This window comes from Giraffa tippelskirchi, chromosome 5 (assembly GCF_054371585.1).
Source record: "Giraffa tippelskirchi isolate mGirTip1 chromosome 5, T2T-mGirTip1v1.2.pri, whole genome shotgun sequence".
Classification (NCBI taxonomy): domain Eukaryota; kingdom Metazoa; phylum Chordata; class Mammalia; order Artiodactyla; family Giraffidae; genus Giraffa; species Giraffa tippelskirchi.
This window is the reverse complement of record NC_137279.1, coordinates 144,539,502-144,566,028: the sequence shown is the minus strand read 5'-3', so window position 1 is coordinate 144,566,028 and position 26,527 is coordinate 144,539,502. Positions and strand designations below refer to the sequence as shown.

At 37.7% G+C, this 26,527-nt stretch overlaps 1 protein-coding gene and 1 non-coding gene across 2 annotated transcripts in view; one reads left to right on the top strand and one right to left on the bottom strand.

Annotated features, from left to right (window-relative positions):
- ST6GALNAC3 (ST6 N-acetylgalactosaminide alpha-2,6-sialyltransferase 3) overlaps positions 1 to 26,527 on the top strand; it is a 630,739-nt gene that overhangs the window by 322,491 nt on the left and 281,721 nt on the right. The gene's annotated exons all lie outside the window — the stretch shown is intronic.
- TRNAW-CCA (transfer RNA tryptophan (anticodon CCA)) lies at positions 25,371 to 25,442 on the bottom strand. Its single transcript has one exon. It is a non-coding gene; the product is annotated as a tRNA-Trp (tRNA).

The window sequence follows — 26,527 nt, the reverse complement described above, 5'->3', positions numbered from 1 at the left end:
AGGAAATGAAAATGCCCTTGAATGGCTATGCTGCTTTCTCCTTTCCAAGAGCTTGCTTGGAACACTGAAAAGATGTTCTTATTCACTACATGTTTTTCACAAAGTTTGAAGTAGAGTTTTAGCCACAAATAGATGTTTTCTCTAAAACTGAAATCAACTTATGAAATAATGTAGAGAATATAATGCTATTTTTCCTAGTGACAATGCAGCAGAAACCAAGCATGGGAAATGTAGCCGCCTTATTGGACCAGGTACTAACTCCGCCTATAGCATGGTGATGCATGAAATGATTCTCACCATTCCATGTTGCAAAGAAAAATTAGCAAACTTAATAACAGTAACTTAACAAACTCACATGTGACACAGAAACTGACCACTAAGGATCTGAAGATCTCAGATCTCAACTGCTTTGTGAAAACTATCTTCGTGACAGACTTGGTTAAATTAGCATAAACAGATATCCATTTTTTGATGTAAAAATCTTCCCTTTTTCTTCCAAACTTTTGCCATCTCATATTTTCATCCTCAATAGTTAGTTCTCATTTGAAAAAAAAAACGTTCCTTTTATAGGAACATCCAGAGACTGAAAGATGCTCTTTCTGACACAAAGAAACTGTTTCTTCATAAACTCATGGGCATTAAAATACTTTTTACAAGGTCACCAGAAGTAACTTGTGCAGGGGCTTTTGAAGTCAGTTTAGCAATAAATTGAGAAATCAGATTCTCTGTCCTCTGTTCTTCTAAAATTATTGTGGATGAGATGAACCATCATTTTTTTTGGCCTGAGAAACTGATTTATATAGAGAATAGAAAATGTTCTGGGAAAGTTTATTTTCCCACTACTAAAGATAGTTTTTCAGTTTGTAATCCATCCATCTACCCACCCATCCACAACTGATTTATTTTGTTTATTCTCTGCCTCACGCTTTAGAATGTAAATTCTATTAGGTCAGAATGCTAGTCCCCTTTGTTCATAGCATATTCCCAGCACTTAGAATAGTACCTGGCAGTTAGTGATGATAAATGTGAGGTCTGTTGAATGACTTTTTATTAAATAAATATTTATTTACCATCTTCTACTGTTCCAAGTACTGGACTGACAGTCTAAAAAGATCCAAGGTGAAAGAGATATGGATCTCACTCTTAAGGAGATTCTAGATGAGTAAGTCATCATAGTGTATTCTTTTAATAGCATCACTTTACAGGGGAAAGTAGTTGTCACCATATGAGATATGAAGCAGAAGTGCTATATTTGCTTCTTCCTGAAAGAAAGACTTCCCTAAGGAAGTGACATGTGAGATAACCATTGAATTGGAAGGGGGGGCAGGGATTTGGAAATGGGGAGTTGTAGTGGAAACACATTCTAAAAAAACCCCAGATAGTAAGGATTAACAAGTAGAGGTGGGAAATACAGGATATATAAGAGATGGAAAAGCAAATGATTCCAATTAGAGGAAGCTTGGAGACCTGAACAGCAATAATGGAAGATCTATTTGGAAAGAGTGATTGGATCAAATTATGGAGAATTTTGATGTCACTTGTTGGCAGTGGTGAGTCCAAGCTTCTCTTTCTCTGTTTTCTGAACCTCTCTATTTCATCTACATTATAGCTTGTGAGTGACTATATTCTGTGTTCCAGGTTTTGGGTTTCAGATCAGCAGCTTGGCCAACCCAGTTCCTAGAGCCTGGGAGGAATCTTGTGTGAAATGCAGATTTGCTCTTTGATCTACATTTTGTAGGTCAACAAGCTCACTCACTTGGCAGTAATTACAGGGCTCACAAGGATGTTGTTCCTGAATAATTTATCTAATATATTAGCCACAAACAAGCTTTCACCACTAAGCAGCTCACTACCCTTGTTCTTGTCTTACAGGAGGGAGCTATGTATTGTCCACCCCACCCCATTACAAGAGATTACTTCAAAGTTGATCTGGAGTATGGATTTCTGTGTTCACCAGTCTTTCAGTCCTAGAGCTGTGAATTACAGAAAGTATTTTCTAGTTCCAGTAGCATTTAGGGAGGACACCAAAAAGTGTTTTTCTCTTGGCATGTGAGCTTCTTGAGTGTGTCCTTGCTCCATAAGTGTACTTTGGCACCAGGAAGCGGAGGCAGCAGCTTTCAAGTGATAGGAGAAGCAGGCTGATTAAGAGCTCTGCATGGCCAGACGGTACTAAAGCTGCTTGCAGAGTCCTTGCCTAACAGTTGGTGGTTTTAATGGAAATTTTTCCAATTTTGAATCTTTTGAGTAGAATTTATTATTTTCTCCTTCCCAGTTTCTTTACTTCTAAATTCCTTCCCTCTCAATGAATGCCATGACTGTCCTATCTTTATAGGTACTCAGATTTGAAACTTTGGTGTTGTTAGGAAAAACTGGTAATAACATAATTTATTGAAATAAATTTAAATACTTTATTTATTTTAAAGAATAGATGAGAACAATTTATTTAAATGAACAGTGGAGACCTGAGCTGATTTCCATGGCATGGGTATTTGTTCTTTCAATTCATCTTCTCCCACTATTTTCACCACCTATCTCTTGAATGCATTCTGAAATGAAAATAATATCAAGTGCTAGTCCATCTGCATGTGCCAGTTTTCCTACTCAGTGGGATGTAGCTTAGCTGTCTCCTCAAGAAAGCAATCAAGGTCATTTTCCCAATGACTTCCCTGATCAGACCAGCCAGACATACTCCTGGCCTCCTCTCCCTTTCTATAGTGATAAAAGATTGTATTTGTAATGACACTATACTTATTTTGCATCTTCTTGGGGCTCTAATGATTGTGACATTGAAGTGTTACCACTTGTGGAAAGACCTCAGATGTGTGGCCAGTCAAACCTGTGTTCAAAGGTTTGCATTTCCCCAAAGCATTCCATAGCCTTACCCTTCCTATCCCCAGCATTCTTTTCTTCTGGTACCTGGTCAAGATTACATTAAGACGTGAAGGAACACTTCAAGGTACCCAGCTGCCCATGTTCAAGGGCCACAGTTGCATTTCTCAGATTTATGTAGCCTGTGGTTCGACTGCTTCTAGTTAAGAGAAAAGGAAAGCTCACACACTTTGCAGTGAGCCAAGGTAAAAGGGAACTCTTTTGTCAAGGTAATGATAACACTTAGCAAGTATATAGGGCTTTTTATCTTCAAAGGGCTTTCTAAACATTAGCTAATTAAGAAGTCTGCTCAATATGCAGCAGCTGTTGAAAAAATAAATGTGATGCTTGGGTGTATTAAAAAAGGGAGCAAAAACATGAGGACATCCTATATCAAGCAGCTGTTGCGCTCTGTCTTACTTGTTTGCTTCACCTGGTGGAATCGATCAGATATTGAAATAGTCCTGCCCCAAAGCAATAATGGTCAGGGATAAGGCAGAGCTTGTACATATTGGAATATTGCAAAAGCTACAGAATATTTACCTGGAAAGGGAAAGTCAAAGAAAAGCCTCATCACCGTTCATTAAACTTTCATGATCTCAGGCACATGCAAGACTAATGAAACAGACATCTGACAAATAGGTAAGATGCACTAAGAAAAAAATCATTGATATAAACAGGCATTCTCATTTATTCATTCAAATTCACTCAACAAATATGCATTGATCACTTACCAGACATTGGAGATGTATATTTGAAAATTACATGCGAACAATTTTAAAACAACTATGATTTCATCTTGGGATGTCATTTATCTATTGTGCCTTAATTTTACATTAATGTCAACTCACACATGCATGCACACAAACATAGTCAGTTCTATTCACATTTTCCTTTGTTGATTCATTGGCAGAAATGAGATAACATACCAGTGCATGAGCTGAGCTCTGACTTTGGTTATGAAAACAAAAGAAGCAAACTACTAAAAAATGCCTTTGGTTGTGATTTTCCACACTTGGCGTTGGGAAATGGCCACATTTTCTTTTTTTCTTCCAAGTTTTTTCACAACAAAAAATTTATTTTTACTAGAATATTATGTTTGTTGTTATTATATATTACACATATGTTCTACTATTGTATAATTAATATTATACATAGATAGGAATTTATAACTGCCATCTTTTTAAAGTGTCTATTTGAAAGATTTGAAATTCTGCAAAGGTGAGGTGAAGTGATACATGAAGAAGAAAGGGAGAGGGGTCATATGATGTCAAACTATGAGTTTTTGCTCCACATTAGCACACACAGTATGCTATTTATACCTAGCTTCCCTGGGAGCTCAGATGGTAAGCATCCACCTGCAATGCTGGAGACACAGGTTTGATCCCTGGGTCAGAAGATCCCCTGGAGGAGGAAATGACAACCCACTCCAGTATTCTTGCCTGGAGAATTCCATGGACACAGGGGCCGGGCCTGGCAGGCTACAGTCCATGGGGTCGGAAAAAGTTGGACACGACTTAGTAACACTCACTTTTCACACGCTTTTAAAGCACATTGCTGCTGCGTCGCTTCAGTCGTGTCCGACTCTGTGCGACCCCATAGACGGAAGCCCACCAGGCTCCGCTGTCCCCGGGATTCTCCAGGCAAGAACACTGGAGTGGGTTGCCATTTCCTTCTCCAGTGCATGAAAGTGAAAAGTGAAAGTGAAGTCGCTCAGTTGTGTCTGACTCTTCGCGACCCCATGGACTGCAGCCTACCAGGCTCTTCTGTCCATGGGATTTTCCAGGCAAGAGTACTGGAGTGGGGTGCCATTGCCTTCTCCCTTTAAAGCACATTAGAACACCTTATTTCCCTTGTACTCAAGGAGAAAGGGCCGTTATACTTTTGATTGAGCTGCTTGTCAGAATGGGGTTCTAAGAAAAAGTAGTTCCTTATTCAAGGGGGACAAGTCATGGCAGAGACGGTAGGGAGGTGAATAAAGAAGAGAGAGTGCTCTACGTTTGGGGAGATAGTTGAGAGGAAACATGTTCTTAAATTGGAGAAAAATTTCTGCAGGAAATTATAAATAGGTTCACTTTTATCAGGAAAAAAGTTGTAAGTCTAAAAATAAAGTAAAAATGAGAAGCTGAGTGATGCAAAGTCAGGGACATGGTAACAAAGATAAATAAGCATCTGCTTAGTGCCTGTTAAGTTCAGCTGTGAAGAGATTAAAAGATCTGGAGCTGACTCCCAAGACCACAGAACCAAGGGCTGTGTATGCATATATAAGGTAGGACTGATGTGGTTAGAAAAAAATTCGGTGCTCACTGGCTCACACTGGAGCATTATTTATAATAGGAACTAATTAGAAATAAACTAAATACTCTTTTTTGTTGGATCATGTTTTTCAAGGAAGATAGGATTGGTGAAGTAAATCAGGATTTATCTGTAGGAGGAATATTGTTCACCTGTTAAAACAAGGTGCTCTATCTACTAGAAGCTCAAAGATAATTGATAAAGCAATGTGGGTGGTGGGGGAAAGTATATATGATATTAAAATCCATGTTAAGACTGTGTAAAAATCTGTGTGTCCATTCACACAGATTTCTATATGGAGAGACTGCAGACTATCTCTGGAAGGATAGGTAAAAAAATAGCCACAGTAATTACTATTGGGGAAGAGAATGGCAGGATTGGGAGACAGAAGCAAATGAGAACCTTCCATTTCAGTGTATATATTAAAAGAGAAAAAAAATTTTTTATTTTGAGATAATTGTAGATTCACAGCAGTTGTAAGAAATAATACAGAGGGATTCTGTATACACTCATCCAGCTACATTCAATGGTAACATTTTGCAAACGTATAATACCACAACCAGAAATTTGACAATTGATACAAATCCATCAAGTTTATTCAGACTTTATTGGCTTTACGTGCACAGGTGTATATGTACGTGTTTACATCTATGGAGTTTTATCCCAGGTGTAAGTTTACATAACCAATACCACAGTCATGATAGAGAACAGTTACATCACAAGGATCTCTTATGCTTCCACCGCCCTTTCTTAGCCATAGCCACCTCCCTCCTTTTCTCCTCTTCCTTACTCCTGGCAACAACCGATCTATTTTCCATATCTATGATATTACCATTTTAAGACTGTTACATAAGTGGAATCACATGGTATGTAAATCACTTTTGAGATTGGCTTTTAAAACAGCATAATTCCCTTGAGACCTATCCAAGTCACGCATGTGTCTATTATTATATACAGCATATTGTTGGATTGTTATTTTTATCCACTTTGCAAAAAATTCTGACTTTAATTAGTGTTTTTAGACCGCTTACATAGAAGGTATTTATTGATATGTTAGAGCTTAAGTTTGCCATTTTATTATTTGTTTTCTGTTTATTTCCTCCATTTCTCATCCTGAGGATTACTTGAACATTTTTAGGACTCCATATATATTGATTTATAGTGTTTTTGATTGTATCACTTCATATAGTATTCTTAGTGGTTGTCCTGGGTATTACCACATACATGTACAAATTTGCAAAATCTGTTACTGTTATTTTCCTTTATTAACTTTTGGAAGTTAGTAATGGAACCAAACTCATAGAATGGTTGTGAGGATTTGCTGGGAAAATGTATGTAAACTTCTTCGTATCATATCCAGCACATGACAAAAACTCAAAGAAAGCATTGCTATTATGTAACATATCCCCCCAGTGCCTACTTTGGCTCAGAGTTTGCAGTTGTAGAATGACATGGTGCCATTCCTCAGGACGAGAAGCTAGTGCCCCCAGACATGCCTTTTTGTGTTTTTAATTCCTCTGATGGCATAGATGGCACCATCTTTCCACTTTACCAACAAGGCCAGATTTTACCGTATGTTTATATGTCTGGGGGTGAAAAGGGTTTCCTTCAGTCCTCATGGCTCATTTCGTACGCTTAGACTGATGGTCTTGGTATTGAAAAAAGCAAAAGGTAACAAAAAGATAGATATAGATTCATAGGCTCATACTTGGGAGGATGAAAAGAAGATGTCAGAACTGGTAGCATTGTCCCTAGCAATAAGATACATGATCAGTCTTTTCCAACTTTCCATGCATCTTTGTTGACAGATCTTTGGCTAGAATCTCTTGCAGGGCATCAATGATGCTTAGTTATTTTATACAGGACCCAGAGTATATGTAAATGACTCTTAGAGCTGCTTTTTTTGTGTGTGTTTTCTGTGGTAAAGAAGATCATCCAGGTCTGTTAGATGACACGTCACACAATCAGAATGTGTGAATTTAAGTTATTCTAACCATACAGAGCACATTTCCTTGAAATGATTTTTATTTTCCTTATTCCTAACTTGATACACACATTTTCAGACCAGCAGAATATTTATCATAAGATCTAAAAATATTTTCTTCCTCTTGTGGCTCTTTCCTTTATGGATTCTTATCCTTTATTTAAACAGTTTCTGATTCATTTTGATTATCTGTACATTTTTTCCCTAGGGCTTTTATCTCATATATCTTGCCAATGTCCCTAATCCCATTTTACCCTTCACTAGATCCTACTAAATCTCCCATCGTGAATTTTATTCCCAGATTAGAAGTTTGGCCCCATCTCCCATTCAACTGAGCAAAACTGAAAAGAGATTAAGACTAAGGGCAGTTTAGAGTCAACAAGAACTGAAAAAAAAATTGCAGCTGGTGGTACCATCTGTGCCTGTCAAACTGTGGCCAAATAGTTTTCCATGCTGGAGAAAGACGGAGAATCTGATAATGGCTTTTGGTTTGAGGTTACTGAGAAATGAGGAATACGACCCTGGAGGAAGATTAGGAGAGCTGGTAGGCTGCTTGTTCTCTTTGCAACGTGTGGCTCATCTCCCAGAAAAACAGGCTTCTCCTGGCAAATGGTCAAATTTGACTTCCGAGACTATAGAGTGGTCTCCTGTGTGTATTCCTTCTTTTGTAGTCCATCTGCAGAATTCAGTTAGTGCCAGGTGCCCAACATGGCATAGGAAAGTAGTAGAGTCATGAGAGGAAATTAAAAAACAAACAAACAAACCTCATAGAACTTACAAAAAACTTTTAAACAAACATTTTCTAGGCTTCTGGTGATGCAGGAGCAGGAGGATAGTATAGAGTGGCAACAGAGGAGGAAGCGGGAGGATTCCTGCTGGCTGCATCCCAGGCTCTCCTCTGTTGGAGGGAGTCTGAGTCTTGGATGGAGTGAAGAAATAAGGAGCAGAGTATGGCAGCCACAAAGTATGATCACATCATCTTGGTGAAGAAAATGGAAGAAGGTGATGGGCAAGGAGGGTGTCGAATTAACCACTTGGGCTCCTGGGAAGGAAAGAAGACTTTTGAGAAGTGTTCTTAAACTAGGTAAGAAACGGAATGGGCACTTCATGAAAGAGTGAAGGATAGTGAAATGGATAATGAATGAGTGGGAGGATACTCAACCGCATTACTCATTAGGATAATACAAATTAAAACCACGTGTGTGCATGCTCAGTTGCTTCAGTCAAGGCAGACTCTGTGACTCTATGGATTGTAGCCTCAGGCTGCTCTTTCCATGGGATTCTCCAGGCAAGAATACCAGAGTGGGTTGCCATGCTCTCCTCAAGGAGATCTTCTCAACCCAGGATTCAAATCTGGGTTTCCTGCATTGCAGGCAGATTCTTTATTGCTAAGCCACCAGGAAAGCCCCGATTAAAACCACCATGAGATAAAAATATTATCAGAAAGACCAAACCAAGATGACTGACAAATTCAAGTGTTAGTAAGGATATGCAGGAATTTGAACTTTTTTATGCTACTGGTGTGAAATAATTAACACACCCCCCGTGGTAAACTGTTTATCACTCTCTATTAAAATTGAACATATGCATACAGGCAATCCTTGTTTTACTATGCTTCTCTTTATTACACATTGCAGGTATTAATATTTTACAAATTGAAAGTTTGTGGCAACTTTATGTCAAGTAAGTCTATCGGCAGCATTTTTCCAACAGCATTTGTTCTCTTCTTGTCTCGGTGTCACATTTTGGTAATTCTCACAGTATTTCAAACCTTTTCTTTATTACCATTCTATTTGTTATGGTGATCTGTGATCAGTGATCTTTGATGTACTGAACTCTCAGATAATGGTTAGTAATTTTTTAACAATAAAGTGTTTTTAAGTTAAGACATGTGCATTGCTTTTTTATACAATGCTGTGCACACAATAGACCACAGTAGAGTGTAAACATAACTTTTATATGTACTGAGAAACCAAGAGATTTGTGTGACTTGATGTATTGAAGTATTTGCTTTATTGCAGTAGTCTGAAACTGAACTCCCAATATCTCTGAGGTATGCCTATATCCTATAAGCTAACAATTCTACTTCTAGATATCTACTCAAAATGAGTACATGTGAGCATTGAACATCATGCATATAAATGTTTATAACCACTTTATTCATAATAGCTACATTTGAGAATGACAAAAGGTCCAGCAACTGTAGAGTGAATAAACAAAAGGTATATTTATATTGTGAAACACTATATGGTTCTGAAAAAGAGTGAAATATGGGTGAGTCTCACATAGATGGGCTTCCCAGGTGGCTCAGATGGTAAAGAATCTGCTTGCAATTCAGAAATCGCAGGTCAATCCCTGGCTTGGAAGGATCCCCTGGAGGATGGCATGGCAGCCATCTCCAGTATTCTTGCCTGGAGAATCCCATGAACAGAGAAACCTGGTGGGCTACAGTTCATGGGGTCACATAGATAATAAAAAAAAGAAATCAGATATTAAAAGCTACATACTGTGTGTTTCATTTATATAAAATTTAAATGTAGATAAAACTAAGCTGTGTTTGGTTTTGTGATTGTCTTTTGGGAGCAGACAGGACAGTAATTGAGAAAGGACAGAGGGCTTTCTGAGGTCCTTGTAACCTTCCATTTCATGGCTTTTGGTGGTGGTTACATAACCATGAGCAATTTGAAGTAATTCAGTAGGTTATACATTTATGATTTCTGCCTTTTTCTTATTCTGTACTTTAAAAAGTTTTATTAAAAAGGAGGAGGAGTATTGGATTATGTCTTACATCTCATTTGTTTATTTAGCTATTATTTATTTTTAAATTTATTTTTGTTTTTAAATGATTATATTTTTGAATTCTTTTAACTGTGCCATTGTGCCCAAACAATATCACACGGGACCTAGAATGTCTACCCTTTTATATAATGTGTTTGGTTGTTCCTCTTTTTGCTTTCTCCTTACTCGTGCTTTCATACTACACACTTTCCTTCTGTGTGGTTCTCTTCTAGCAATGGAGAGTCTAGTATTGACATTTAAGCCTTCCTGAGTCAGAGCTGTTTTTGATTGTATGTGATAACTCTGCTGCCTCATCTAATACTTGTTTATTCAGATGTAAACAGACAGAATACTTAGGCCATGATGTATATTTAGCATACTATGGAAGAAATACATAAGAACTTGAGTTCTGATGCATACTAAAGACGTGGTGGTGGTGGTGGTTAGTTGCTAAGTCGTGTCTGACTCTTGTGACCCCATGGACTGTAGTCCGCTAGGATCCTCTGTCCATGGGATTTTCTGGGCAAGAATATTGGAGTGGTTTGCCATTTCCTTCTCCAGGGGATCTTCCCAACCCAGGGATTGAACCAGGGTCTCCTGCACTGCAGGCAGATTCTTTACCAACAGAGCTACCAGGGAAGCCTAAAATTGACTGAAAAAGCAAGCAAAGCAGAGTGATGAATAAAATTCACTAGAAATTTTGGTTGAGACATGCAGGGCCTTTCTATAGTGGGCCTTAAGGAAGATAAAACACTTGGCAATGTGTTCAAAATTATGGCATTAATATTTAAGGATTATTTTGTTGGAAGAACTACAGTGTCCAGAAATTGTCACTATGGTAGCAGTTTTTAAACTGAGTTCTTCAGAGCTTTGGGGCTCTAAGACTATACAACTCAGGATTGTTTATCTTCCTATCTGTCAAAAGGAAGGTTGAGATAAAAGTAATCAAAATAGGCAGGTATGGATCCATTTATTGGGCATATATGTAAAATTTGTTTGAAAACAGTTTTGGCTACTAAAACCAAAAATAAAACCAAACAACACACAAACATACACCCCTTTATCAAATTTTAAAGGACTTCATAGTACATTTTATGGTGATACAAGATTACTAGGCACCAGGAAAATCTGATATTATGTAACCTAAAGGCCATATATATGCACTCACAATGCCAGGGGCAAGTGTTGGAATAAAAGCACATGGAATTGGAAGTTTGGAGTAAGAGTTCCCAGGAACATTAACTAAGAGATGCCCCTGAACTAAACAATAGCTAATATGTAGAGCTCTTGACAGTGTGAATCACAACAAACTGTGGAAAATTCTTAAAGAGATGGGAGTAACAGACATCTTACCTGTCTTCTGAGAAACCTGTATGTGGGTCAAGAAGCAACAGTTAGAACCAGACATGGAACAACAGACTGGTTCAAAATTGGTAAAGGAGTATGACAAGGCTGTGTATTGTCACCCTGCTTATTTAACTTCTATGCAGAGTACATCATGCGAAATGCTGAACTGGATGAATCCCAAGCTGGAATCAAGATTGCTGGGAGAAATATCAACAACTTCATATATGCAGATGATACCACTCTAGTGGCAGAGAGTGAAGAGGAACTAAAAAGCCTTCTGATGAGGGCAGAAGAAGAGAACTGGCTTGAAACAACATTCAAAAAACTAAGATCATGGCATCTGGTCCCACTACTTCATGATAAATAGAAAGGGAGAAAAGTGGAAGCAGTGACAGATTTTACTTTCTGGGACTCCAAGATCACTGCAGATAGTGACTGCAGCCATGAAATTAAAAAATGCTTGCTCCTTGGAAGGAGAGCTATGACAAACCTAGAGAGTGTGTTAAAAAGCAGAGACATCACTTTGCTGACAATATCCATACAGTCAGAGATATGGTTTTTCTAGTAGTCATGTACAGATGTAGGAGTTGGGCCATAAAGAAGTCTGAGCACTGAAGAATTGATGCTTTTGAATTATGGTACTGGAGAAGACTCTTGAGAGTCTCTTGGACAGCAACGAGATCAAACCAGTCAATCCTAAAGGAAGTCAGTCCTGAATATTTATTGGAAGCTCTGTTGTTGAAGCTGAAGCTCCAATACTTTGCAGCTGAGGTGAAGAGCTGACTCATTGGAAAGGATCCTGATTCTGGGAAAGATTGAAGGGAAAAGAAGAGGGTGGCAGAGGAGGAGGTGGTTAGATAGCATCCCTGACTCAATGGACATGAATTTGAACAAACTCCATGAGATAGTGGAGGAAAGAGGAGCATGGCATGCTATAATAATCCATGGGGTTGCAAAGAGTCCAGCAGGATTTACCAACTGAACAACAACAAAGGGATAATAATAACAGTAATATTGATTAAATATTTACTATTACTTAGTGATGTTAACTATTTTCTACAATGTTTAATCCTATAAGCAGACTACTTACAGGAATAGCTGATATCAGACTTATCCTTCTACTAAGAATGTGGGTCAGTTACTGTTTGAAGGCTTCAGAGCACACCTAAAGGGGCCAGAATTTGAGGGGTTAAGACAAATGAAAAAAAGGAATGTGAGCAGGACCTTTTCTGTGGCTTTTTTCCCCCTTTTGATGCATTTGCAATACATAAAAGGGGCATAGAGCTGAAGAAAAAGTAATGCCCTAGATCCTCACAGGAATTTCAGTGGAACTAGGAGAGAAAAATTCATATTCAGGAGTACTAAGATAGCTGTAATATGCAGGATCAAGATGCCACAGAAAAAAGAACTCAGAGATATCTGAGCCAGCATTCTGCATGCAACTTTCCCTAGGAATTTGTGGACTTCTGAATTATGCATAAGCAGAGTGAAAAATTGAGAAGCCAAGAAGAATGCAGCAGTTAAGAGACCAAAAGTCCAAACAGGGATTTAAGCATTCCATAGAATTTAAGGGCAGAAATTAGAGTTTGGAGCGGAACCCCCAAAGAAGAAGGGCCCTGGTAAAAATGGAAAACTCTCAGTTGAGACTCGGAAGAGCTAGATTCTAAATGAAAAGAAAAACTGGAAATAGACCATTTGCTACAGGATCAAGATAATATTTCTATACTGTCTTACAGAAGAAAGTGAAGTCCTCTGTGTAGCAAGGTATCATCAAAAGCTTTAACATCCTTAAATGTATAATAGTCAATGGACATGTCCAGGTATGTCAGGAAATAAGACCAAATAACTGATTTTCAAAGACAATGATATACTACAGGTTACTGATGATTAACTAGGCTGATGGTACAATAGAAGGACTCATCTTCTCCTATGAGAACATCAAAATTCAACTAGTTGCTGAACAACCAATGACAGGAGAATGTTGGAACCAACCAAAAAAAGATACCCCACGTCTAAGGGCAAAGGAGAAACTACAGCAAGAAGCAACAATTAGAACTGGACATGGAAAAATGGACTGGTTCAAAATTGGGAATGGAGTATGTCAAGGCTGTATATTGTCACCCTGCTTATTTAACCTCTATGCAGAATACATCATGCGAAATGCTGGGCTGGATGAAGCACAAGTTGGAATCAAGATTGCCAGGAGAAATATTAACCTCAAATATACAGATGACACCACACTCCTGGCAGAAAGTGAAGAGGAACTAAAGAGCCTCTGATGAAGGTGAAAGAGGAGAGTGAAAAAGCTCACTTAAAACTCAACATTCAAAAAATCAATATCAAGGCATCCAGTCTCATCACTTAATGGCAAATAGATGGGGAATCAATGGAAACAGTGACTGACTTTATTTTCATGGGCTCCAAAATCGCACAGATAATGACTATAGCCACAAAATTAATAGATGCCTGCTCTTTGGAAAGAAAGCTCTGACCAACCTACCGACAGCATATTAAAAAGCAGAGACATTACTTTGCTAACAAAGGTCCGTCTAGTCAAAGCCATGTTTTTTCCAGTAGTCATGCACAGATGTGAGAGTTGGACCATAAAGAAGACTGAGCATTGAAGAACTGATGCCTTTGAACTGTGGTGTTGGAGAAGACTCTTGAGAATCCCTTGGACAGTAAAGAGATCAAACCAGTTAATCCTGAAGGAAATCAGTCCTGAATATTCATTGGAAGGACTGATGATAAAGCTGAAACTCCAATACGTTGGCCACCTGATGTGAAGAGTGGACTCATTGGAAAAGACCCTGATGCTGGGAAAGACTGAGGGCAGGAGGAGTAGGAGGTGACAGAGGATGAGATGGTTGGATGGCATCATCTACTCAATGGACATGAGTTTGAGCAAGCTCCGGGAGATGGTGAAGGACACGAAAGCCTGGCATGGTGCATTCCATGGGGTCACAGAGTTGGACACTGAGCAACAATAAAAAACAATAGGTTATTGACATATTGAATTATTAGACAAATTTAAAAATAACTATGATATGTTTGAGAAAAGTAGATGTACAATTTGATTATTTCACAGCTGGAGTCTATAAACAAGGATCAAATGTTAATCCTAGAATTGTAAAACAAGTAAGAATGCAAGAGTTGGGTATATAATACATTACACATAGTAAAAGAGAAGGTTAGTAAAGCAGATGTTAGTAAAACAAACATAATAGTTTGAAGCATTGAGAGGAAAAGTGTGAAAGATAAAGAAAAGAATACAATAGTCATGAAATCCAGTGGGAAAAAAACTAACACAGTACTTCTCAAAGTATAATCCTGAGACTAATTTTAGTATCAGTCCCTGACAAGACAAGTAGATAAGGATAGAATATTTATAAATATTTATAGCAATTGACTTTCCTACAGAATCTTTAATGTATTTTATGACAGAATCAGTCTACAAGAGATTAGAAATAAAAGGAAAAAAATTCATTACAAATAGTCATAGAAACATTGTTATAATATATGTGCACATGGAATCCCAGAAATCAAGGAGATAAACAATATGGCAAAAATAACATTTAAAACTGTATGGGCTAAGGATTTTTCAAAATGTTAAAGATCTTAAGGTACAACTTCATGAAGGTCCAGGAACCATAAGCAGAATAAATACAAATAAAATCACACCTAGGAGCATCAGAATGAAGCTATTGAAAACCTAAAACAAAGGAAAAAAAATGAAGGCTGCCTGAGAAAAGGAAAAAGAAAAACCTTCAAAGGAACAATAGCAAGACTGAAGCTACTTATTCAATTGAAATGGTGGAATCCAGGTGACAATGGAATGGCATCTGCGTGGGTGCTGAATGAAAATATTAATTATTAGGCTGCTAACCTAATTCTACACTGAGTGAAAATTCCTTTCAAAGTAAAAATGAAATAAAGATATTTGCAAATGAACAAAAATGTAATTTGTTGTCAGCAGATACATTAAAATATTAAAGAGAATTATTTAGGTGAAAGAGAATGAACCTGTATGGAAGCACAGGATCAAAAAAGGAATGAAGAGCAAGAGGAAGGCTTAATATGAAGGTAAATATAGATAAATTTTATGCAAAACAAAAATAGTACTATCTAATGAAATTAAAATACATGACAATAATAGTAAAAAATGTAGAAGAAGAGTAAGGTATTGAAGTGTTGTAAGATCCTTGCAGTGTTTGGGAATTGATGAAAATACTAAACTATACTCCAATAATTCAAGGGCAAATAATGTAACTTCTAGGGTAATAACTTAAAAAAATAATACAAGAATGGAGAGTAACAGGTCAATAAAGAAGAAATGGAAAAAAAATAAATTACTTGATTAATTTTTTAAGAGATAGAAAAAATATGAAACAAATCAAAATAGGAAACAAACAAGAAGATGGTAAATTTGAATCCAGATATATCTGTAGTTTGTTAAATATAAATGGTTTAAATATTCCCATTAAAAGGCATATTGCTCAACCACGTAAAAAATAGATTTTATGCTACCTGAATAGACAAACATTAAATATCAGGCCAAGGAAAGATTGGAAATAAAAGAGAAGCAAAAGATAAACCATGCAAACATTTATCAAAAGGAGGCTGGTATAACTATACTGATATTAGATGCTGTAGATTTTAAGGAAATTAAATCATACTGAAAATGAAAGAAGCCATTTTATGGTGATGAAATGGAATTCCAGGAATTTGAAATGAAATGGAATTTGAAAGGAATTTCAATAATCTTAAAAGATATGTATTTAATAACTCAAAATGTTTGAAGCAAAAACTGAAAGAACTTAGAAGTGGATAATCTGACAATCATAGTTGAAGATTTTAATAAATCTTACTCTCTTTAATTGTTGGCGTTAGCAGACAAAAATATGACTAAGAATACATTATATTTGAAAACACAGTTAACAGATTTAACTTAAATGACATATATAGAACTCTACATCCCAAAGCTGCAAAATACACATTTTCAGATTAAATATGACATGGGTGATAAAATTGATTACACACCAATTAATAAAAAAAATTCAGTGGATTGAAGTTACATGTAGTATTTCCTCTGATCACAGTAGAATTAGGCTACAAATCAATAGCAAAAAGATCCCAAGAACATACATGTATCTTGTGTTGTGCTTAGTCACTCAGTCAACTCCAACTCTTTTTGACCCCATGGGCTGTAGCCCACCAGGCACCTCTGTTCATGGGAATTCTCCAGGTAAGAATACTGGAGTGGTTTGTCATGCTCTCCTCCAGAGGATCTTCCCAACCCAGGGATCGAACTTAGGTCTCCTGCATTGCAGGAGGATTCTTTACCATCTGAGCCATCAGGGAAGCCTAAGAATACTGGAATGGGTAGCCTATTCCTTCTCCCGTGGATCTGCTCAACCCAGGAATTGAACCAGGGTCTCCTGCATTGCAGGTGGATTCTTTACCAGCTGAGCTACCAGTGAAGCCCACATACATCCTACGACCCAGTAATTCCATTCCTGGATATGTAACACACATGTGTACTTTTGGCAGGAAGGGAAATGTGCAATATGTTCATGAAGTCTAAAATAACCCTTTGTCTATCAACAGTAGAATGAAAAAATTATGTCATATATTTATACAATGGAATAATGAATGAAACACTGCTATATGTACACAAACGCAATGATGAGCAAACCAAGTCAGACACAAAAAAACATATCACATGTGATTCCATTTATAAATTCCAAGTGAAAGTCACTCAGTCATGTCTGACTCTTTTCGACCCCGTGGACTATACAGTCCATGGAATTCTCTAGGCCAGCATACTGGAGTGGGTAGCCATTTCCAGAGGATCTTCCCAACCCAGGGATTGAATCCAGGTCCCTCCAATGCAGGCAGATTCTTTACCAATTGAGCTATCAGGGAAGTCTATAAATTCCAAAACAGGTAAAAGTAAGCTATAGTGATATGTCAGAATACTGTTTTCTTTTCTTACGGAAACTTACAGCAATGGCATGCATATGTCAGTTTCTGCAAATGTGTCAGATTCCTGAACTCTGAGAACCTATGTATTTGAAAAAAAAAAAAGTTTGTGATTTTAATTGAATTAAATTATATTAATTTGAACTGAATTGAATTTTCAGAGGTAGTAAGAACTAGTTGAGTGGTTTAACTCATAGACTTTGGAGTCAGATAGATTTGAATTTATCAGATATGTGAATTTTCATAAAGCATTTAATTTCTCAGGGCCTCAGCTTCCTCATTTGTAATGTGTGGGCAGTAATTATAGGAACCCCACAGGGTTGTTGTAGGGATTAAATGAGATATGTGTCTGGTACGTATATTAAACACTCAGTAAACAGCAGTTATCATTATTGTAGATGTTATTTTCTTAATTACTCTTAGCCAAGAGTCTAAAACCAGGCTGATCTGATTTATGAAAATGAGCTGTGAGCTTCCCAAATGTTCCATTTCCCTCTTTGTTAAAGTCCATTTTCTTCTCCTGGTAACCCTTAGGATGGACAGGGGGCTAATATCTGCAACTGGCCTAGGAGATAACAGAAAGAAAGTGATTTCCCTAACAGTTTCGTAACTATTGCTGTTAGAGATGAACCTAGAACCCAGGCCTCTTCAATGCTAGCAATGAGATTTTTATTCCTTCCTATTTTTCTACATTCTTATCTCCAGATACCCAGTGAGAGAGAATAGCACCTATGTAAAGGGTTCTTGAAAGAGAGAGATATTATCCTAAATTATTAGTACAAGAACATCCCATCTTTTCAGATGTAGTAGTTAGATGGTTGACATAAGTCAGTAGAGGTTTTTAAGAAATTTAAGAGGGTTGATACAGAAGCTTCATTTAAGGATATTCCCACTTTTAGGACCCAGTATTTTCACTCTCCCACACTATAGTTCATTTTAACCTCAACCTCTCTCTGGAATGGCCTTTCATCTTTCTGAATTATTCTTGTTCTCAGGTGAGATTTTTCTATTCCTCTACTTCCCAGGCTGGAGATGAGTATCACACCATGACTCCTACATTTGTTGCTCCTCATTTAAAACCATCAACTCAGCAATGAGTTTTTACATTGGAGCTCGGGGTTTCCTTGAAGAAAATTTAGGTCAACAGGCAAGCCATTTAACTATTTTAAAAAAACTAACATATTTCTAAGGCTGCAGGAAGCATTCTAGAATTCTACCTTACCTCTCAGCAGTAACTGTGAGCTTCCTGAGAACTGAGTCTTGGTCTCTTTTTTTCCCTGCAGAATCCCCCAGGGCATGGAACATTACAAAGACTCATTAAGTAGTTCCTCAGTGAATGAATGATGTTCTGACTCAGAAACCCTTCACATTTTAGCTGATTTCCTATCTTTCTTATCTCCTTATCCATACTTTTCAAAATTTTTGGTTTAGATTCTGTTTGGATGCTTTTGGAATTTTGATTGTTAGACTCAGGTCTAGCTGCTTGGTGCTCAAAAGCCAATAATTTGAGAGGCAAATATCAGCAGAAAGGAAAGGTGTTCTAACTAGAAAAGCTGGCAGTCTGAGAAGAAGATGGACTTGTGTCCAGAGACCAACTCCAAAGATTCTGCTTAGCCATGACAGTTTTCAAAGGGGAAAATAGGGGGAAGAATCTCAGTGAATCATTGAGGCAGGAGATTGGGTTCTGCATCATTCTCCATTGCATACAGACTGGCTGACTCTTTTCAGGTGTTATCTTGCCCAGGTGTTCTACCTGCAGGAGTCTTTAGGGGACTGGTGGGAGTAATGAAAGTAAAGTATAAGTCACTCAGTGGTGTCCGACTCTTTGCGGCCCCATGGACTGTAGTCCGCCAGTCCGTGGAATTCTCCAGGCAAAAATACTGGAGTGGGTAGCCATTCCATTCTCCAGGGGATCTTCCCAACCCTGGGATCAAACCCGGGTCTCCTGCATTCAGGCAGATTCTTTACCATCTGAGCCACCAGGGAAGCCCGTTCAGAGTAGAGAGCCAATCATTGTTTCACTACTTAATTCTTCATTCTTTTTATCTAGGAAGAGAACTGACAGGTTGGGCAAGGCATGGTGTTCATTCAGGACAGCATAAATCAGGGGTTAATTTCAACTGATTAGTGATCTCATCCCTATAGTTAGGTTTTTAAGGTTGGAGTGAAACAGAAATGGGTAAATAGGAAAGGGGCAAAAGAGCTGCTTTCAGTTATTTGGAAATTATGTAGAATTGCTTTATATTCTAATTGAATTTCAAACTTCCTGGCTCCTTAAAGTAGTGTTTTCTACCCATACCCTGGTCCAAGTGTTTACAGCCATGAAGTTACCTGCTTTTGAATATTAGATTTCTTAGTAAATGAATTAAAAATGAAGCTATTAGTTTGTCTTAATTAAATCCTAGCACTAAGTTATTAAGTTATTAATACTTGGAAAATTTCAGATATAAGTTTTCTGATGATTAAGGTCATAGGATATTCTCAAAATTGGCTTTTTGTAAGATGCTGCTTTCCACTTTCATTGCCAGAGCATATAGAATAGCATTTTGCCACTATGAGCCATATTTGATTTCCCCTAATAAGACTTTTATAGCCTTTTCTGACCAAACAAACAAATAAACCTGTGAACAAAAGAGCACCAAATAACCTCATATAAACTAGCCTGTGCTGGGTCTCCAGAGGAGTCTCTGGTGCTCTCTGGACCAGAAATGATGAGTTCCTTCAGACTCCTGGGCCTGCCTAATGCTATGCAGGGAGCAGGGAAAGGTTTGTTCGGCTTCCCTTTTGTGCCAAGGCAACTGGAGACACTTTTAATCCACTGTATTTCAAACAGTTGCAAGCAAAGAAAAAATGTCATGGGAATATCCAGACTTAGGCAGATAACAACCCTGCTCTTTATATCCCACTTATTAATCCATAGGAAGGAAGGGGAGAAACGGTCTTTGGACAGTCAGCTATCCATGTGCAGTAGTTGGATGCTGAGCCCTTTTCAAATGTACTCAGAATAAAAATGAAACCCTACTACTTGTTTTGCCCATTAGATAGCATTATCTCCATGGAACGCCAATTCATATCTCTTTGTGCTGTGTGTGGTTCTCGCATATGGGATTTTAATAACCTCCATGCTGTGCTATGAATTTATAAGCAGGGCCAATAGAGAAAAAGCACCACAGGACTTTATTTTTTCATTATTACTCTTTTGACAAACAGGGTCTGTCTCATTTCTATAAGGTTCTTCTGACAGCACTGGCAGTGTTGCGGCTAGAGGTATAGTGTTGCCATGGAAAGGAATAAGCTTTTTATTTATTTGCTATCTATTTTTTCTGGGCTCCGTTTCCTACCCCCATCCTGCCTTTAGCCCCCTCTGTTATATCCTATGGCATTGTACTTGCAGCTTCGGTGAACTGATTGCACAGAAATAGGCCCTGCTCTCCAGCTCTGTAGTTCATCTTACATTCTGATATTTTTTTCTGCAAATCCTTTTAAATGTGGTTGCATTTCTCCTCCATACAGTTCTGCAGGTCACAAAAACCTGTTTAGTATAGTGGGTGGGAAGGCAGACTCTGTAGCCAACTAGTCCTGGATATGAATGCTTGCTTTTCTCTCAGATCCTGGAAAAAAATATTTGAATTGTTTTAATTCATTTATAAAATGGTAATGATATATCTTCCTCCTAAGGTTGATGGGATAGTTAATTGATGTATTATTTATGAGCTATTTAGCACGATATTTGACAGAGTGTTAATAGAGGTTGCTATTATTGTTATTATTCATTTAATAAATATTTACTGATTGCTACTAGATGTCAGACACCATTTCAGATGCTGGAGTTATACAAACAATTTCCTTGCTTTTATAGAACTCACTGTCTAATTAATAATCATTTAAACTGCAATTGAATATTACACTTTATACTCTTTTCAAATAACACTTAAAATCTGCCTTTTTCTTTTCTTAAACGTGAAGGTTAAAATTATTTTATAGTCTTATGTATAGATGAATAATCCTATTGTATTGTTAGTTTTTATTTGTCTTGCTTTCAAACCCCTCTTCTATTTTCATGTTGTATCCATCTGAACTGATCTGCTCAACCAAGGGGAAAAAAAATCCTGTGATTCTGACTTCTCTAGCTATTATAACCTTTTTATTATAGATTCAAGTCTGTTTTAGATTCAATCGCTCTAACTCAATATGGTACTTTATCTGAAATTTCATATTAGGCCTCTTGGATGTTACAGTAAAATGTAGGTTAAAAAGCAAGTTTTGAAAAGTGAAGGAGAGGAAAGAACTCAGGATCTAAATCCTCACATATCTGTATTAAGACAGTGTCCTGCAGAGCTGAGTGGGCATCTGTTTATAGATATGTTTTGACATATGTGCACACATGCTCATGTACATAAGGACATTTATTTGTGTGATTTAGACACTGAGTACATTTTATATTGTTTCTCAGTTCAATAAGCAGTTGGTGAACTGTATATCCCAGTAGTATCAGAGATCTCCACATTGTTGGAGAATCTTCAGAATTTACTGCACTTAAAAAAATTTGAAGACCTACATTCTGACAAATCTAAATAAAGCAGAACCCTATTTAACATTGATATTGGGTAATGGTGTTAAAACCACCCTATCAGTAAACATCACAGATAACCAGAGTGATATTTATAGTACATCTGAGTCTGTTTTCATGCCTTCAAATATTTATTAACACCTGCTCTGGGCAGGTAGCTTGTTTGTGTTGGTGATGCAGTGGCAAATAAATTGTTCTATTCCTCCAAGAAATTTAGAGTCAAACAGGAGAGACTGACAATAAATGAGTAAATGGATTCATAAGCACATAAGTAAAATTATGGTAATGTCTCTGAGGGTACAATACTGTGTGCTATGAAAAGCTCTAATGGAGAGGATTTACTTTGAGCTGGATGGTCAGGACAAGACTTCTTTGAGAAGCTGACATTTAAGCTAAGTCCTGCTTGATGAGAAGGTACCTGCAAAAATAGCAGGGGACATGGAGGGCAAAATATTCCAGGACAACAAGAAACAGAATAGACCAAATTTTGAGACTGAGACCAGAATATGACCTGGTCAAGAAACTTACAGAAGTTAAGTTTGCTGGCTGATTTTGACTGGAGCCTAAAGCCATGTGAATAGTTTGGAGTTTATTCTACATGCAGTAGGAACTTTGTTGATCTGGGGGTTAAAAGAAATAAGAAAGCAGTCTCCTTAAGGAGACATTTCGAATAATGCCAGTATACAGTGTCTTGCTTTACGTAGTTTGTGTCTGGATTCAGTTATTTTCATGGACCCATGTGCCTTTTGAGAGTGTGAAATATGGATTCCCAAGCTCAGGATCTCCATGTTTATTTTGAATGCTAATTACCATAAATATGTTTTTAATTAGTAACTATATCTTAGCACACTTCATTACACTTAACCTTTTAAATCACTTTTAATTCATCCTGTTAAAAGTGTTTTCTATTAAGAAAGTATGGCACACATCAACCACATTTTAATTACTTTTTTTCTGGAAGATATTTGTGTTGGACAGAATTTATCTGTCAAGGAGGAAATGAAAAATTGATCATACTTTGAGAAAATAAGATCAAATGCCAAACATCCCAATACATTTATTTACTAGATGATTTAGTTTTCTGTTTTTACATGTGTAATGTGTGTGTTTAGTCTCTCAATCACGTCCAACTCTTTGCAACCCTATGGACTGTAGCTTGCCAGGCTCCTCTGTCCATGGGGATTCTCCAGGCAAGAATATTGGAGTGGGTTGCCATGCCCTCCTCCAGGGCATCTTCCTAACCCAGGGATTGAACCCAGGCCTCCCACATTGCAGGTGGATTCTTTACCATCTGAGCCACCAGGGAAGCATTCTGTTTTTACATAATACTGTTTGTACATTCAGCCTAACTTTTTGGCACCGTTTATTAAGAATGTATATAATTTAATTTTTTTAATAGCCAGTGATTTAATACAGCTGGATATTTGCTTTCTCTCCCATCAATGGTCTGCTACCACTTCCTATCATTATATGATACTGACCTTTAATCCAGCCTTTACATACAAAATCCGTTTTATGTACAATTCTTATTTTAATGGGTTTTGATAAATTTCCCTGTGCTCATTTATTTATAGAAATGATTTATTATTTATATTGTTTTCATGGTACTTTTATTTCTGTGTTTCATTTTGTTTTGGAGGAACCACCTTGTATTCTAACAATTCTCTGTTGGGTATACATGAATTTTAGAAAAGTTGTTCCATATAAATAAATATTGATGATTTTTTGTGCCTGTATCTGCAGCTCTTATTATCTTTACTCTCTACATTTTAAAAAAATTTTAAAGGAATTTATTGAATTAGATGAGAAGGAAGGACTTTAGTGTTAACTAATAGAGATGGCTGCTCCTCTCTAGCATCTACATTATTGATAATTTATTGACTACTGGACTTATATAACACTAGCATCCATCAAATTTCAAAACTTAGCTATGATTTATTAAAGATTCCGCTACTAGTAATCAACCTTTAGCTAATGGAGCTTATATTGGGTTTTTGCAAAGAGGAAGATGGTTCCCTCCCAAGGGGTTTTGGCTCCAATGACGAAGTGTTGCTTTGTGGCTTTGGCAGCCATCAGAGGAGCCCGGCTGCTGGGAACCGAAATGCTCAGAGCTTGCCAGCCCCAAACCACTGTGTTCTTCACAGCTCTCTAGTGCCAGGAATCTGTGTGCCAAGGAAATAGAAACCTGTCTAGAAAATAAACTGTTTTCTCTTGACTTTTCCTCTAGGAAGACTAGGAGAGGCTGAACCTATAAGTTGCTTTATGATTGAAAAAGAATTTAGGACTTTATCTTGGAAGTTTAATACTACAATTTCATACAGAAACAAAATGGTGCATTATTTATGCTCCCCAAGTTATTTTATTCCCAATTATCAAAATGTCTGTTAACTTTTTAAGTGATAATAAAATGGTGGTGGTGGTAACAGTTATTTCAGCTCTTGTACTAAAGCTGTCCCTGTGTGTGAAAGGCCTGAAGTGTAAATGGTGATGTGAGCCTGTGACTGGGTGGAAATTATTCCAGCTGGGTGATTATATATAAATGAATATGGGTTATATGGGCAGGTAATGCTTATGATATTGGTAGCATGTAAATTCACTAGCTAACAAAACTTTTTGCAGGATTGCATATTCTTTAGAAATAAATCACAGGGCTATTTGGAATATACATGTTTGACCTATAACATTGGAATTGACTTTACTCGCTTTTACTCAACTCTCCCTGTCTCTTCTTATTTCCTCTCTTTCTATTATTTCCTATTTCTCCTTCAGTACATACTCTTCTCCATCCAGTTTTCATCAGAAAGAAAGTTTTCTACTTAATCTAGCACAAGCTGCTGCTGCTGCTGCTAAGTCGCTTCAGTCGTGTCCGACTCTGCGCGACCCCATAGACGGCAGCCCACAAGGCTGCGCCGTCCCCGGGATTCTCCAGGCAACAATACTGGAGTGGGTTGCCATTTCCTTCTCCAGTGCATGAAAGGGAAAAGTGAAAGTGAAATCGCTCAGTCGTGTCCGACTCCTAGCGACCCCATAGACTGTAGCCCACCAGGCTCCTTCCTAGCACAAGACTGAGATGTAAATGTGGAATACTATGACGGTAGGGCTTGAGCTACATTCAGTACAACTAGTATTGTTCTAAGAGGGTAGACTCTTGTGAAAAATTGGTAAAATTTGGAGCACAGAAAAGATTAAATTCATAGCATTTGTATGGCTTAACTTCATTAGACCTATTGATAAGCAGTTATTAGGATTCCTTGATTTCTTTTAGACCTGAGATTTTCAACCTCAGCAGTATTGATTTCAAAAGAAAGCTGAAAGTGAAAGTTGCTCAGTCGTGTCCAACCCTTTGCGACCCCACGGACTATACAGTCCCTGGAATTATCCAGGCCAGAATACTGGAGTGGGTAGCCTTTCGCTTCTCCAGGGGATCTTCCCAATGCAGGGATCGAACTCAGGTCTCCCGCATTGCAGGCAGATTTTCTATCAGCTGAGACACAAGGGAAGGCCAAAAATACTGGAGTGGGTAGCCTATCCCTTCTCCAGGGGATCTTCCCAACCCAAGAATCGAACTTGGGTCTCCTGCATTGGAGGCAGATTCTTTACCAACTGAGCTATCAGGGAAGCCTTGATATTGGGCTGGCTATTGGGCTTGCTATATGGCTTCCCTTGTGCCTCAGCTGGTAAAGAGTCCATCCGCAGTGCGGGAGACCTGGGTTTGATCCCTGGCAAGAATACTGGAATGGGTTGCCATTTTCTTCTCCAGAGGATCTTCCCGACCCAGGGGTCAAACCCGTGCCTCCTGCATTGGCAGGCAGATTCTTTACCACTGAGTCACCTGGGAAGCACATTAAGTGTAGTTTTTTTTTAAATCTGGTTTTAAAGACTGGATTTCCCCCACTTATCTCATTATTTCTAACAGCATTTCAAATTCAAAAGCTTATGCCCAATGCTCACAAAGCCTGAATAGATTGAAAGTAAACATCTTCCTTTTTATTAGATAAGATGTCCAGCAATGAAAAAGGATTAGCTTCCAAACTATACAAGCAGCTCATACAACTCAATGCCAGAAAAACAAACAACCCAATCAAAAAGTGGGAAAAAGACCCAAACAAACATTTCTCCAAAGAAGACATACAGATGGCTAACAAACACTCGAAACAATGCTCAACATCACTCGTTACTAGAGAAATGCAAATCAAAACTACAATGAGATATATCACCTCACACTGGTCAGAATGGTCATCATCAAAAAGTCTACAAACAATAAGTGCTGGAGAGGGTGTGGAGAAAAGGGAATGCTCTTGCACTGTTGGTGGGAATGTAAATTGATACAGCCAGTATAGAAGACGGTACGGAGATTCCTTAAAAAACGAGGAATAAAACCACAATATGACCCAGCAATCCCACTCCTAGGCATATACCCTGAGGAAACCAAAACTGAAAAAGACACATGTATCCCATTTTTCATTGCAGCACTATTTACAATAGCTAGAACATGGAAGCAACCTAGATGTCCATCGACAGATGAATGGATAAAGAAGTTGTGGTACATATACTCAATGGACTATTACTCAGTCATAAAAAGGAACAAATTTGAATCAGTCCTGATGAGGTAGATGAACCTAGAACCTATTATACAGAGTGAAGAGAGTCAGAAAGAGAAAGATAAATATCATATTCTAACACACATATATGGAATCTAGAAA